The following is a 13,553-nucleotide window of genomic DNA, read 5'->3' on the forward strand; positions in this document are numbered from 1 at the left end:
CCCAAAGAAATATCTTTAGAGTAGGTAATTTTCCTTTCAGTGTTTTAATATATTTTAAAATTTTGGTTAGATTCAGTACATTATATAAATCTATTACTCTAAATTTCTAAACTAGGCCTTTCATATAGCATCACTAAGTTCTTTATTTTAATTCATTTCTTGATTGATTATATTTTTTCAAGTGTGTTTTCAAGGCTGACACATTATTTCTCAGTATCTTGTATCTACCCAGTTTGAGAGTGTTATTTTGCGTGTGTGTGTGTGTGTTTGGTTTTACACAATTCTATTACATGTGTAGGTTTGTATATCCACCAATGCAATGCAGAACAGTTCCATCACCAAAAGGATCCTTCATATTGTTTTTTTATCATTACACACACATACCTCCTACCCTTCTCTGTCTTCCTGTTCCTAAGCCCTGGTGCCCATTAATCGATTTTTCATTTCTGTAATTTTATCATTTCAAATATATTCTATAAATTGAATCATATACAGTGTAAACTTTTGTGTTTTATTTACTCAGAATAATTCCCTGGATATTCATCCAAATTGTTTTATGTATCAATAATTTATTACTTTTTATTGCTGAACAGTATTTCATGATATATATACATGCTATGTATTTTTATAATCAGAAGCTTTAAGATGGAGCTGTTACAATTAAAATACTAGCTTTCAAAACAAATTAAAAATTCTTCCCCCAAATCAGTATGAGCCCAATATAAACACAAAGTTAAATCTCATTTCCTATTTTTTTTCATAATAGATAGTGAAATTCAGGTGGGCAACTGTGTTATTTTTCTAATTCTACATAATAAGTTAACCAAACTTGGCATTTTGAAACAACATTCATTTATTATCACACAGTTCTATTGGACGGAAGTTCAAGTAGGTTTACTTGGGTTCTCTGTTGCAAGTGTTATGAGAATGAAATCAAAGTATCCACTAGGCTGGGCTTTTATCTGGAGGCCCAGGTGAAGAATCCACTTCTCAGCTCACTCAGGTTGTTGACAGGAGTCATTTCCTTGTGGCTGTAGAACTGAGATCCCATTTCCTTGATAGCTGTCATGTTCTCCTCTCTCTCTCCCAAAGGCACCTCCATCTCATCTCACAGGGCCCCTTCCATCTTTGAAGTAGCAATTGCTTATTGAGCACTTCTCACTCTTTGAGTTTCTCTGACTTCCTCTTCTGTTGTCAGATTGAGAAAATTTTACTTTTTTAAAAAAATGTTTTATTTATTTCTGAAAGAGAGAGAGAGAGGCAGTGTGGGCAGGAGAGGGTCAGAGAGGGAGATACAGAATCCAAAGCAGGCTCCAGGCTCTGAGCTAGCCATCAGCACAGAGCCCGATGCGGGGCTTGGACCCATGAACCGTGAGATCATGACCCGAGTTGAAGCTGGATGCTTAACCGACTGAGCCATCCAGGCGTGCCGAGAAAATTTTGCTTTTAAAGGGACCAAATTCGGCTCTGTTTAGTGGTGCTAACTGGCAATGGAGCTAGCAGATACCTTATACTGGGTGAGACTGTCAACCAATTTTGCTTTGTTAGGCCTGAGCCCCTGAGATATCTGTTGGGCTCTAAGGAGTGACTCTCACTTGTGAACTTATGAAATAGATCTGAGTTTCAGGACAGTCAGCTGCATCTGACATGAAAGGCAAGGCAATCTTTAAAAATCCTCAGAAATTTTCTGGTAAAAAAAAAAAAAGGAAGTCAGACAAGAAGATGTTCTTGGGATTCTGTGACAGTTTGGGCTACATGGGAGGGAGAGTTGTGAGAGGCAACTGAATTGGCCATTACCCATAGCCTCCAGAATGCATTCCAGACATGTGTCAAGCACAGACTGGGTAAGTCTACTGGGAAAGGAGGACAACTCCCAGAAATTCAACAGTTAAACAGTAAGACTCCTGAGCAGCTATAGCAAAAGGCATATGCTTAATTATTTTACTTACAAAATGGAATATTGACTCTGCTTTTCATAATGTAGAAAAGAGTTTTAATCTGTTTCTAGTCTGAGATTCTCCTCTAATCAAAACGGAAAGAGGGTAAGACTCCTGTTGTCCCCACTGTGGGAGAAAATTCAGAAGTAGCTATGTGAGGAACATAAAGGTATGATGAATCTGCAGGGTCAAGCACAGAGGTAGAAAAGTCATGTCTGGATAAAAAGTAATGGGCCGTACCTCTTACATCTTAGAAGATGTATAGAGTGAATGAATCTTTCTGAAAATACAAGTAATAAATAGCCTGACTCTATTTTGAGCAAGCGTTTAGATGGAGCTAAGAATTTTTCATTAAATATAAGAATCCTAATGCATAGAAATGTTTACTTCGCTTCCCCAGGAAAGAAGAATATTAGGCTGAAAAAAGAAATCCTGAATATCTAGACAATATAAATTAGAAATTAAGATTTGGTAAACAGAGAGATTCTTTAAGTTGACCTTGCTAAAGGTTTTAAGCAATTCCGAGGAGAAAGATATTGAAGATGGAGGAACACAAGAATTCTAGTTTTTAACCTGATAAATCAGGTTTCAAAAACTGATTTTTTAAAATTATCCATATAATGACTATAGCTTGTGTTAGTCATTCTCAGCTAAACTAAGGCATCCATGTATGTCTTGACATAAACAATGCTAATAAAGAGTCCAAGCCATTCTGGAACAACCCTTGTGCCTTGTGTTCCCACCCATGATCCAGTGTGGAAGGAAGCATTTGAGACCACTGATATTTGTATCTACCCTTTTTGGACAATTTCAGAAGAGACAATCAGGATAATTTGTAATTTGCTTCATATCCTTGTTTGCTTCTGCCAAGAGAGGAAGACCAGTTGTGTCCACACAGAGGCTCCAGAAAAGACACAAAAACCACACCAGTGGTTTTCAGTACAAAGGATTGTTGACTAGCTACAAAGGTGTTTATGAGATAACTGAAAAGGTGAGAAGAGAGAAGAAAGGTAGCAATTATAAAAACAGTTATTAACCTTAGTTGAGCTGAGGAAACAAATAGAAAAGAATTGCTTTTGGTAACTTAGATTGATTTTCTCATCTCTAAAGTGAGGCTATTGGATTAAGTTGTGTCTAATGTCCTATGCCTAATATTTCTTACAATCTGTGCCATAAAATTCTGTGATTCTATAAATCATGCTCAGTTAACCCTCATATGACAAAATAGCTAGGATTGTGTTTATAATTCGGTTAACAAAATAGCACTGTCATATTAGGATAACGTTATCTGATGTATAAAATAAACCCCAAATTATAATGGCCCAAATACCAGTGAATCTTATTTCTTGTTCACTTAAAAGCCATAAAAAGATGACCTTCGATTATTGGGAGACTCTCCTCTACTCAGTGACTTAAGGACTCTAGGACATTTCCATCAGTGGGGCCCCTATTCCACCAATCATTATGCTCATTTAAATCAAAATGGAAGGAGAAAAAATACATATGGTTTACACATGAGAAGTTTTTATGGTAATGCCTTGAAGTGGTGCTCATTCTCTATTCACATTCATTGGTGAGAACTCAGCTACTGTCAAGCCCAGTTGAAAGTATGGTAGGAAATTTAAATTTGCCTTGTCCACCGTAGGAAAAGAAACATGTTTGATAACCAGCTCGTAATTTTTGCTAGAGCTAGCTCTATGAAAAAAATCTAAAGATACGACTTTTTGGAGTCTAAAATTTCCAAGTTAAGCTGTTTAATTAACCCATGTTTTATTTTTTTCCAAAATATATCCAAATTACTTTATTTTTAATACATTTATTATTATCCTTTTTAATAATTTTTCTTGGAAGTTAATACTTAAGGGGCACCTGAGTGGCTCAGTTGGTTAAGTGTCCAATTTCAGCTCAGGTCATGATCTCACAGTTAGTGAGTTGAGCCCAGTGTGGGGCTCTGTGCTAACAGCTCGGAGCCTGGAGCTTGCTTCAGATTCTGTCTGTCTGTCTCTCTCTCTCTTCTTCTCCCCTGCTCACACTCTCTCCCACTGCAATTCAAACCATTCTGTGCAGGAACTATATCTTTTTCAGCTTATGTATCCTTAGCGTCAAAAGGGCACAACAAAACCATTTAAACTGTTAAAAAATAAATTATCTCAAATGAAAATGAAGCAAATGTTTTAAATCTTCTCATTTACACATTTTATTGAACAGGTTTAAGATTGTTATAAAAGGTTTGTTGTCTTTTGGTTTTTTTGTATTTGTTTTTTGCTGTTGTTTTTGGGCAGCATGAACTTGGGTTGTACTGGAAGCTACTATGGAAGAAAAACAGGGCTCTGAATACACTTGTAGAGAATGTGTTCTTTCCCTAACCAAAGCCTGAGCCCAGCACCAAAATTAATACAATACTTGCCCTCAGTCTCATACCCTATTGTTGTGGTGAGTTTTATATGTCAGCTTGACTGAGCTAAGAGATACCCAGATAGCTACCAGCACAAATCTGTGAGGATCTGTGGGAGTTCTTCTGGAAGAGATTAGCATTTGAATTGGTGAACTGAGTAGATGCTCCCCCTCCCCCCAAATGGGTGTGTGTCACCCAACTCTTTGAGGGTCTGAATAGAATAAAAAGGTAAGGAAAGGGAAAGGGAAATTCCCTTTCTGTTTGAGTGGAGATATCCATATCCTCCTTCCCTGGGACTTTGGGGCTCCAAGTTCTAAGATTTTGGGACACAGAGTGGAGTTTATGTCATAGGCTCCCCTGGTTCTCAGGCCTTAAAACTGGACTCAGACTGAATTTCAGCTATTGATTCTCCAGTTCATAGACTGCAGACTGTGGGATTTCTTGGTCTCCATGATCACAAAACCCAAGTCTTACAATAAGTTTATATATATACAGCTTATAAATTCTGTTTCTTTGGGGAGCCGTCACTGATATATCCATCCTTGGTGTGAAGAAGTGTTAGCTCTCAGGAGTTATAAATGCCTTCACTGAAACTTAGAAATTTCATTAACAGAAATGAAGAATCAACATATTTAATAGGTTTGTTGCTTCCCAAATAGGGTTCAAAAAGTAAACCCACTATTTCTAGGACCTCATCTTTACCCCCATTGTCTAGGGTCAAAAGAAGATCTGGAGTTATAGTTTTCATGGAAGTGAATTAATGAGATGCCAGACATGAGCAGCCAGCAGACTCTGACCCTTGAAAAGAGGTGTAGACCATGGATTTCTCCTAAGGATGATAGTGAGGAACAGCTGTTGCAGGCTGAGGTGTTGAAGGCAGAGTGCAGAGACTTGAAGGATGGTTTTAGTCTAAGAGCATTATGGATTTGAGCAAAAAACTATTTTTTGCCTCATTTTCTTCATCTGTAAAATGAGAAGTTTGGGCTAAATGAATTCTAAGGTATTTTCAGTTCTAAATTCTAATAAGCGTACTAGTTAAGAGCTTTTGCTCTGGACAAAGATCTGGAGCTGAATATTGACTCTGACTCTAAGCATGGGCGAGTGATTTAATTGCTCTAGCTCTTAATGTCCTCATTAACAAAATGGGGATAATAATAGCACTTTCCTGATAGGTTAGCATATTGCCTCACCTATGAAAATAGCTGAACAAAATATAGTTATTAAAATTTCTATTACTGGATATCAGGCTCTCCAAAAGTAATACTCTTTCAAATACCACATTTGTGTAAAATCTGAAAATCAATAGAATTGTTATGAGAGTTAAGAGATAATGCATATTGAATGATTCTGTATAAAATAAAGAACAGACACTGTTATTAATTGCAGACTACTTAGCCTCCAAGAAATTGACCTCACTTAGTAACTATAAATTTAATCATCACCTCCTGCTCACCCTATATATATGTTATATATGATAGGGAAGGTTTCATAAAGATCCAATATAACATTGATTCAAGACAGTTAAATAATTTTTTTTCTTTACTACAATTCGAGACAAGGACAAATTGGGGGACACAAATGATTTATGGCCTTTCATTCATAAAGATGAATGTTTAGACACTAAAATATATAGTATTGGAAATAACAAGAAGCAGTGAAAAATAGGGGGAAAAAACTGAGTGGGCCTTTTAGGATAAGTAACACTTCTGTAATTCTAAATTTTAGCAATGCTACAGTGGAATGGGGTTGGAGAAGGGAGTGGTAATGGCAGTCGGGTACTGGGGGAATCCATGACCACAAGAAAGAGAAAAAAAGTGCAAGATACATTGGAGGAAAGAAACTTTTTTTTTTTTTACAAATAGTTTATTATCAAGTTAGTTTCCATATAATACCCAGTGCTCATCCCCACAAGTGCCCTCCTCCATGCCCATCTCCCCCCTCCCCCCCACATCCATCAGTCCTCATTTTGTTCTCAGCATTCGAGTCTCTCATGGTTTGCCTCTCTCCCTCTCCCCCACCATTTCCCGCTTCTTCTCCCCCATGGTCCTCGGTTAAGTTCCTCCTAATCCTCCTATACGTGCAAACATATGGTATCTGTCCTTCTCTGCCTGACATATTTCGCTCAGCATAACACCCTCAAGTTCCATCCATGTTGCTACACATGGCCAGATTTCATTGGAAAGAAACTTCTTAAATAATTTCTAGGTTGGAAATGGAAGTATTAAATTAAATGATGTCAAATTCCCAAACTCATGATTACAAAAAATAAGTGGCATTTTAGGGAAAGCCTTTGAGGGGAAGGTAAAAATAAAATTGGTAGACCAGTGCGGTACAGGTAAATTGTCAGGGGTAAATAAGTTTGTGCCCATGTGACTTCTTGCCTTAAGAATTAAGTATGTGCTTCAGCAAAGCTTTATCTCTAAAGTACTAACCTTGCAACTTTTAGTTTTCCTATTGTCACATCTCAATAAATATTCACCAAACGGGAAATTAAAAAGAAATTTTCTGTGTGAATAGAACTGTACTTTCAAATCCCTGTTTTTGAGACCCAAAAATATCTAATTTTGTTGAAGGTACCAGGTACTCTGAAGTTAGATTTCACAGGTAGTTGAGATTCTCCTTTCTTTCTTGAACTCAGTGAAATTCCTCAGCACTGTAAATCCCTTTGAAGTCAGGTCGATATGCCAATGTTGAATCAAATTTTGTGAACTTCAAAGCTCACTCTGTTGTGGAGGATATCCTGGTGAGGCTAGATATTGCAAAAAGAAATGAGACTATGACTTGAACATTTTAACTAACTTGGTTTCTAAAGTAGTATTTCAGGTTTCTTATTCTGTGAATATTCATCTTTTTCATATACTTAAAATATTTAATACTACAGTATTATTACTACCATATTCCAAAATTTTACTTTATACTTATTTTATGCCATAGAAGTCTGATGAACTTACTTTAGATAGGGATTTTACTTTACTTTTATCTTACATGAAGGAATTTGGGGAAGAGCTAAGAATTTAATAGTTTAGAAGCCTCATGAAGACTTCAGCTATGTGTCCTTGAGTAAAGTGCATTGAAAAATTAATTTTAAAAGTCTATACTGCAAAGTTTTTATAAGAGTGTATAACAATGTATGTATAAATGCTTAACATTCAATTATAGTAAACTTAAAGCATTTGAGTAATGTTGGTTTCCTTTTTTTCACCTCTTGAAACACCAAAAATTTTCAGGACCATGAATGTTCAAATTAAGTATTTAATTAATCACTCAAAGTGGTGAATATATGGGCAATATCTCCCATTGTTAGAATGAGATATTGCTATATTAAAATACTACTATATAGCCTTCTCAAACATACCAAAAACAATTACAAAAAGGTGTCATTAACACCACTTGAGAGCAAATACTTCTTATTTAATTAAATGGCCAGATCCATTCTTTATCAAATAAGCATTAAGAGTTAATTCTGTACTAGGTACTATGTTCATAAAAAAATAAATGAAACAGCCCTTCTTGTGCTGGTTATCTATGGCAGATGTGAACATCCTGAATCCTAAGGCCGAGGTAGCCCAAGCTCCGGCGGTACTGACAGTCAACATCAGTGTGGCCCTGGAGCTCAGAATTTGCTGAGGACCAACTTGGATCCTAAAGGCACCATGAAGATGCTTATTTCCGGTACTGGAGACACCAAATTTACTAAATATGGTAATGTGCTGTTTCATGACATGCAAATTCAACACCCAGCAGCTGCATTATAAGGCAAAGTAGCAACTGCTCACCATGACATAACTGGTGATGACACCACTTCCCATGACCTAATCATTGACAAGCTGCTGAAACAGGCTCTCCACATTTCTGAAGGTCTTTATCCCCAGAGTAACAATGGAAGGATTTGAAGCTGCAAAGGAAAAGTTCTTTGGTTTTTGGAACAAGTCAAAGTAAGAAATGGACAGGGAAACACTTATAGATGTGGCTAGAACATCTCCTCGTACTAAAGTGCATGCTGACCTTGTTGATGTCTTTTTTTTTTAATGTTTTATTTATTTCTAGGAGAAAGAGAGAGAGACAGTGTGGGCAGGGGAGGGTCAGAGAGAGAGGGAGTCACAGACTGAAACAGGCTCCAGGCTCTGAGCTGGCAGTCAGCACAGAACCTTGTTGATGTCTTAATGGAGGCTGCAGTAGAATCCATTTTCACCATTAAAATATATAATGAACCCATTGACCTCTTTGTGGTTGAGATCATGGAGATGAAACATAATTTTGAAACTGATACAAGCATAATCAGAGGTCTTGTTTTGGACCATGGGGCTTGGCATCCTGATGCGGGAAAAAAAAAAAAAGATATATACATCCTTACATGCAATGTGTCATTAGGAGATAAAAAAATGGAAGTAAATTCTGGCCATATTTTACAAGAGTGCACAAGAGAGAGAGAAACTTGTAAATACTGAAAGATAACTCATTGAAGATAGAGTTAAAAAATAATAGAACTGAAAAAGAAAGTCTGTGATGATTCAGGTAAAGGATTTCTTATTAATCAAAAGGGAATTGACTCCATTTCCATAGATACTCTTAAAAAGAAGGCCTAGTAGCTCTGCATAGAGCTAAAAGAAGAAATATGGAAAGGCTGACCCTTGCTTGCAATGGAATATCTCTAAATTCTTTTTTTTAATTTTTTAAATATCTTTTTTTTTTTAATTTCTGATGGGGAGAGAGAGACAGACAGACAGACAGTGACAGCGTGAGCAGTGGAGGGTCAGAGAGAGACGGAGACACAGAATCTGAAGCAGGCTCCAGGCTCTGAGCTAGCTGTCAGCTGTCAGCTGTCAGCACAGAGCCCGACGCGGGGCTCCAATCCACCAATCGTGAGATCAGGACCTGAGCCGAAGTCAGAAGCTTAACAAACTGAGCCACCCAGGTGCCCCAGAATATCTCTAAATTCTTTTGATGACCAAAATACTGATTGTTTGGGACATGCAGGACTTGTCTATGAGTATACATTGGGAGAAGAGATATTTGCCTTTATTGAGAAATGTAACAGTCCTCACTCGATCATTTTATTGGTCAAAGAACCAAATAAGCACACATTCACTCACATCAAAGATGCAATAAGAGATTGATTAAATATAAGCCCAGTGTAAAGGGCAGGGCCCAACTTGGAGTTCAAGCATTTGCTGATACATTGCTCATTATTCCTAAAGGTTCTTGCTCAGAACACTGGTTGTGACCTTCAGGAAACACTAGTTAAAGGTCAAGCAGAACACTCAGAATCAGGTCAACTTGTGTGTGTGGACTTGAACAGAGATGAGCCAATGGTAGCAGCAGAAGTAGGTATATGTGATAACTATTGTGTAAAGAAACAGCTTCTTCACTCCTGCACTGTGTTTGCCAGCAACATTCTCCTGGTTGATCAGATCATGTGAGGTGGAATTGAAGCTTCCCCTGGGTCTTTTGAATCATGAAGACTACAGAATGATCCTAGGAATAAAGCTATGCAATTTTTGTCCAAGCTTCATATGATTTTCAAAGGAATTTTCTTTTCTCAAATGAAAAATGAGAGAACACTGACACTCAAATTCTGAAGTTCTGAAATTATAATTACAGAATTTTTTAACTTACACTACAGTGTCAACACATCTTGCAGTCCACTTTTACCCAATGAATAGGATAATTTCCTTTAGCTTCAGTGATATAAAAGTGCCGTATTAGATAAGTATATGTTATCTACCTTGTTATTAAATATTCCTTAAAAAACATAAATAAATAGATAAACACCTCTGTCCTTGTGGAGCTTATGTTATCATATTTGTATGTGTAAATACATATTACATATATAAATTATGTATTTTTAATATGTAAGATTAAATATATGTATACATATAAATCATTTTATTTATTATCATTATTTTATGTAAATTATATGACAGTAGGAATTGTTATAGAAGAAAAAAAAGCACAGAGCAGGATTAGGTGTTTCAGCAGTGGAAGAAGTGTCTCTTTTTTTTTTTTTTCACAAATAGTTTATTATCAAATTAGTTTCCATATAACACCCAGTGCTAATCCCAACAAGTGCCCTCCTCCATCCCCATCTCCCCCCTCCCCCCCCACACCCATCAGTCCTCAGTTTGTTCTCAGCATTCAAGAGTCTCTCATGGTTTGCTTCTCTCCCTTTCCCCCACCATTTTCCCCCTTCTTCTCCCCTATGGTCCTCAGTTAAGTTCCTTCTAATCCTCCTATACGTGCAAACATGTGATATTTGTCCTTCTCTGCTTGACTTATTTCGCTCAGCATAACACCCTCAAGGTCCATCCATGTGGCTACACATGGCCAGATTTCATTGTTTCTCATTGCCATGTAGTATTCCATAGTATAGATAAACCACATCTTCTTGATCCATTCGTCTGTTGATGGACACTTAGGCTCTTTCCATGTTTTAGCTATTGTGGAGAGTGCTGCTATGAACTTTGGGGTACACGTGCTCCTATGCCTCAGCAGTTCTGTATCCCTTGGGTAAATTCTTAGCAGTGCTATTGCTGGGTCATAAGGGAGTTCTATTGTTAGTTTCCTGAGGAACCTCCACACTGTTTTCCAGAGGGGCTGTACCAGTTTACATTCCCACCAACAGTGTAGGAGGGTGCCCGTTTCTCCACATCCTCGCCAGCATCTAGAGTTCTCTGATTTGCTCATTTTAGCCACTCTGACTGGCGTGAGGTGGTATCTCAGTGTGGTTTTGATTTGTATTTCCCTGATGAGGAGGGATGCTGAGCATCGTTTCATGAGGAGTCTCTTGAAAGTAGGTTGAATTTGGGGCGCCTGGGTGGCTCAGCTGTTTAAGCATCTTCAGCTTAGGTCATGATCTCACGGTTTGTGGGTTCGAGCCCCACATCGGGCTCTGTGCTGACACCTCAGAGCCTGTTTCAGATTCTGTGTCTCCCTCTCTCTCTCTGCCCCTTCCCCACTCATTCTCTGTCTCTCAAAACTGAATAAATGCTAAAAAAAAAAAAGTTAAAAAAAAAGTAGGTTGAATTCTACACAAAGCTGAAAGAGCAAGGCTGTGGGGAGCATATCTGAAGCAGAGGCGGTGTCAGTAGGAATTCTAAGGCAGGAAGGGGTCACTTCAAGTGTTTGATCAGCATGGCTTGCTGGAAGTAAGGAGGAGACTAATAGGAGATGAGAAGGTGGGGCTAATTATGTAAGGCCAATAAAACCAGTTCAGAATTTTTAATTATATTGTGAGTGAATTAGCAAGAGCCATGGGTGGGATCTGTGGGGAAGATGGAATTGTTTTGATTCATATTTTGAAAGGACAGCTCTGACTGCGGTGTTGAGAATAGAATAAACAGCAGAAGTACAGGGATAGAGCAGGACAGTGGTGAGAAGCCTACTGCAGTCATCAGAGGGAAGTGTGAAAGGGGCTCCTATGGGAGTGCCCTCAGTGTAGGAGGGGTAAAGTGGTCAGGTGCAGATCACACTCTTAAAGTGGAATCAACAAGGTTTCATGGGGGGTTATACATGGCATATAAGATGAAGTGAGGAGTCACAGATGATCTATAAATTTTTCTTTCTTCCATGATGACATGGACTGAGTGTACTTAAAAGACAGACATACTGGGGCCCGCCTGGATAGCTCAGTTAGTTGAGCGGCTAACTCTCTCTTTTTTTTAATGTTTATTTAATTTAGAGGGGGGAGGGGCAGACACAGAGAGAGGGGGACAGGAGATCAAAAGAGGGCTCTGAGCCCATGCAGGGCTCTAAACCATGAACTGTGAGATCATAACCTAAGCTGATGTCTGACATTAACTGACAGCCCTTAGCATCTGACTCCCTCAAGTGTCTGACTCTTGATTTGGGCTCAAGTCCTGATCTCTCAGTGGGATCAAGTCCCCTCCCCCTCCCCCACAGTGCACTTGGGATTCTCTCTCTCCCTCTCTCTGCCATCACAATTCTCATAATTTGGTCTGGGATCAAATTGCATTTCTGGGATCATAGAGTGTGAGTTAACCTACAAATAGAAGCTTAGGGGGGACCAATATTTTCAGATGTAACTTGGTACAAAGTATAGTTTCTAATACCTCCAATTGAATGAAACCCTGCCAAGGAAACTCAAAGGAAATATTATCCCCCAAGTTTTTAGTCTTAATAGCTTGTTTTTAATAAAATGGATACATTTTAGAGAAAGAATTAAATGTACTGGAAAAAAAATGAATTGCCAGAACAGTAGAGTTTTAATTACTTAGATAATTAAAATTATTTTTTGAAAGGTATTGTATGGAATGAGTAAAGTAAAATATCAAAAAACAATTACTTTTAGAGGCAGTTAACACTAAAACCAGAATCTTACAAATTATCCAAAGTAATTTAGTTTATCGTGGGTGAAGGAGTGGTTAAACTGTTTTTGCAGCTAAAAAGATTTTGGTTAAAACACTTGGCTATTTTTAGTTTCCTTCTCTTCTCAACAAATGAGATGTTAATAATCAACTTATAGAATTGGTATATGATGATGTATGCAAATAGTTTCATAAAATTGATTGTAATTATGTGTGAAATATATACAAATTACTTAGCATGGTATTTAAATATTAGAATGTAGGCACCCCCATAGTCAGCATTCTTTTTCCTGACAAAATTAAAGTCTCATTTTCTTTTGGAAGAGAACGTCCTTGTCATTGAATAGCATCTCTTGAGACTCTAGTCCGGAATGGTGTCAATTAGGGCTGCTAAACTGCTATTAAAAAACGTAAACACAAAAATATGAATAGTTCTAATATAGTAGAACTGTATTTGTCAGTTACATATGAGTTAAGGATAGATGTTACAGGATGGTGGGAAGCTCTCCTCTAGATGGAGGTTTGGGGATTTATGATATTTCTCATTTGATGACCCTATCAACCCCTAAGGCTTGTTGGACATCTGTTCTCAGTCAGCAGACGGGTAAATAGAGCATGGAGGAATTTTGTCTGCTTCTTAAGAGACTAGGGCTTTTGGGATGCCTGGGTGGCTCAGTCAGTTAAATATTCAACTCTTGATTTTGGTTCAGGTCATGATTTCACAGTTTGTGGGTTCAAGCCCCACGTAGGACTCCATGCTGACAGGGTGGAGCCTACTTGGGATTCTCTCTCTCTCCCTCTCTCTCTACTTCACACACACACACACTCTCTCTCAAAATAAATAAGTCCACTTAAAAAAAGAGGGAGAGACTAGGGCTTTTTGTGCATAGTCCATTT

The 13,553-nt window shown here is 37.8% G+C and overlaps 1 pseudogene; it reads left to right on the forward strand.

The window, feature by feature from the left end:
* Positions 1–7,857: 7,857 nt before the first annotated feature.
* On the forward strand, positions 7,858–10,026 carry LOC120219800 (annotated as a pseudogene).
* Positions 10,027–13,553: the final 3,527 nt, after the last annotated feature.

This window comes from Hyaena hyaena, unplaced genomic scaffold (genome assembly GCF_003009895.1).
Source record: "Hyaena hyaena isolate Hyena2069 unplaced genomic scaffold, ASM300989v1 scaffold_651, whole genome shotgun sequence".
NCBI classification, from domain to species: Eukaryota; Metazoa; Chordata; class Mammalia; order Carnivora; family Hyaenidae; genus Hyaena; species Hyaena hyaena.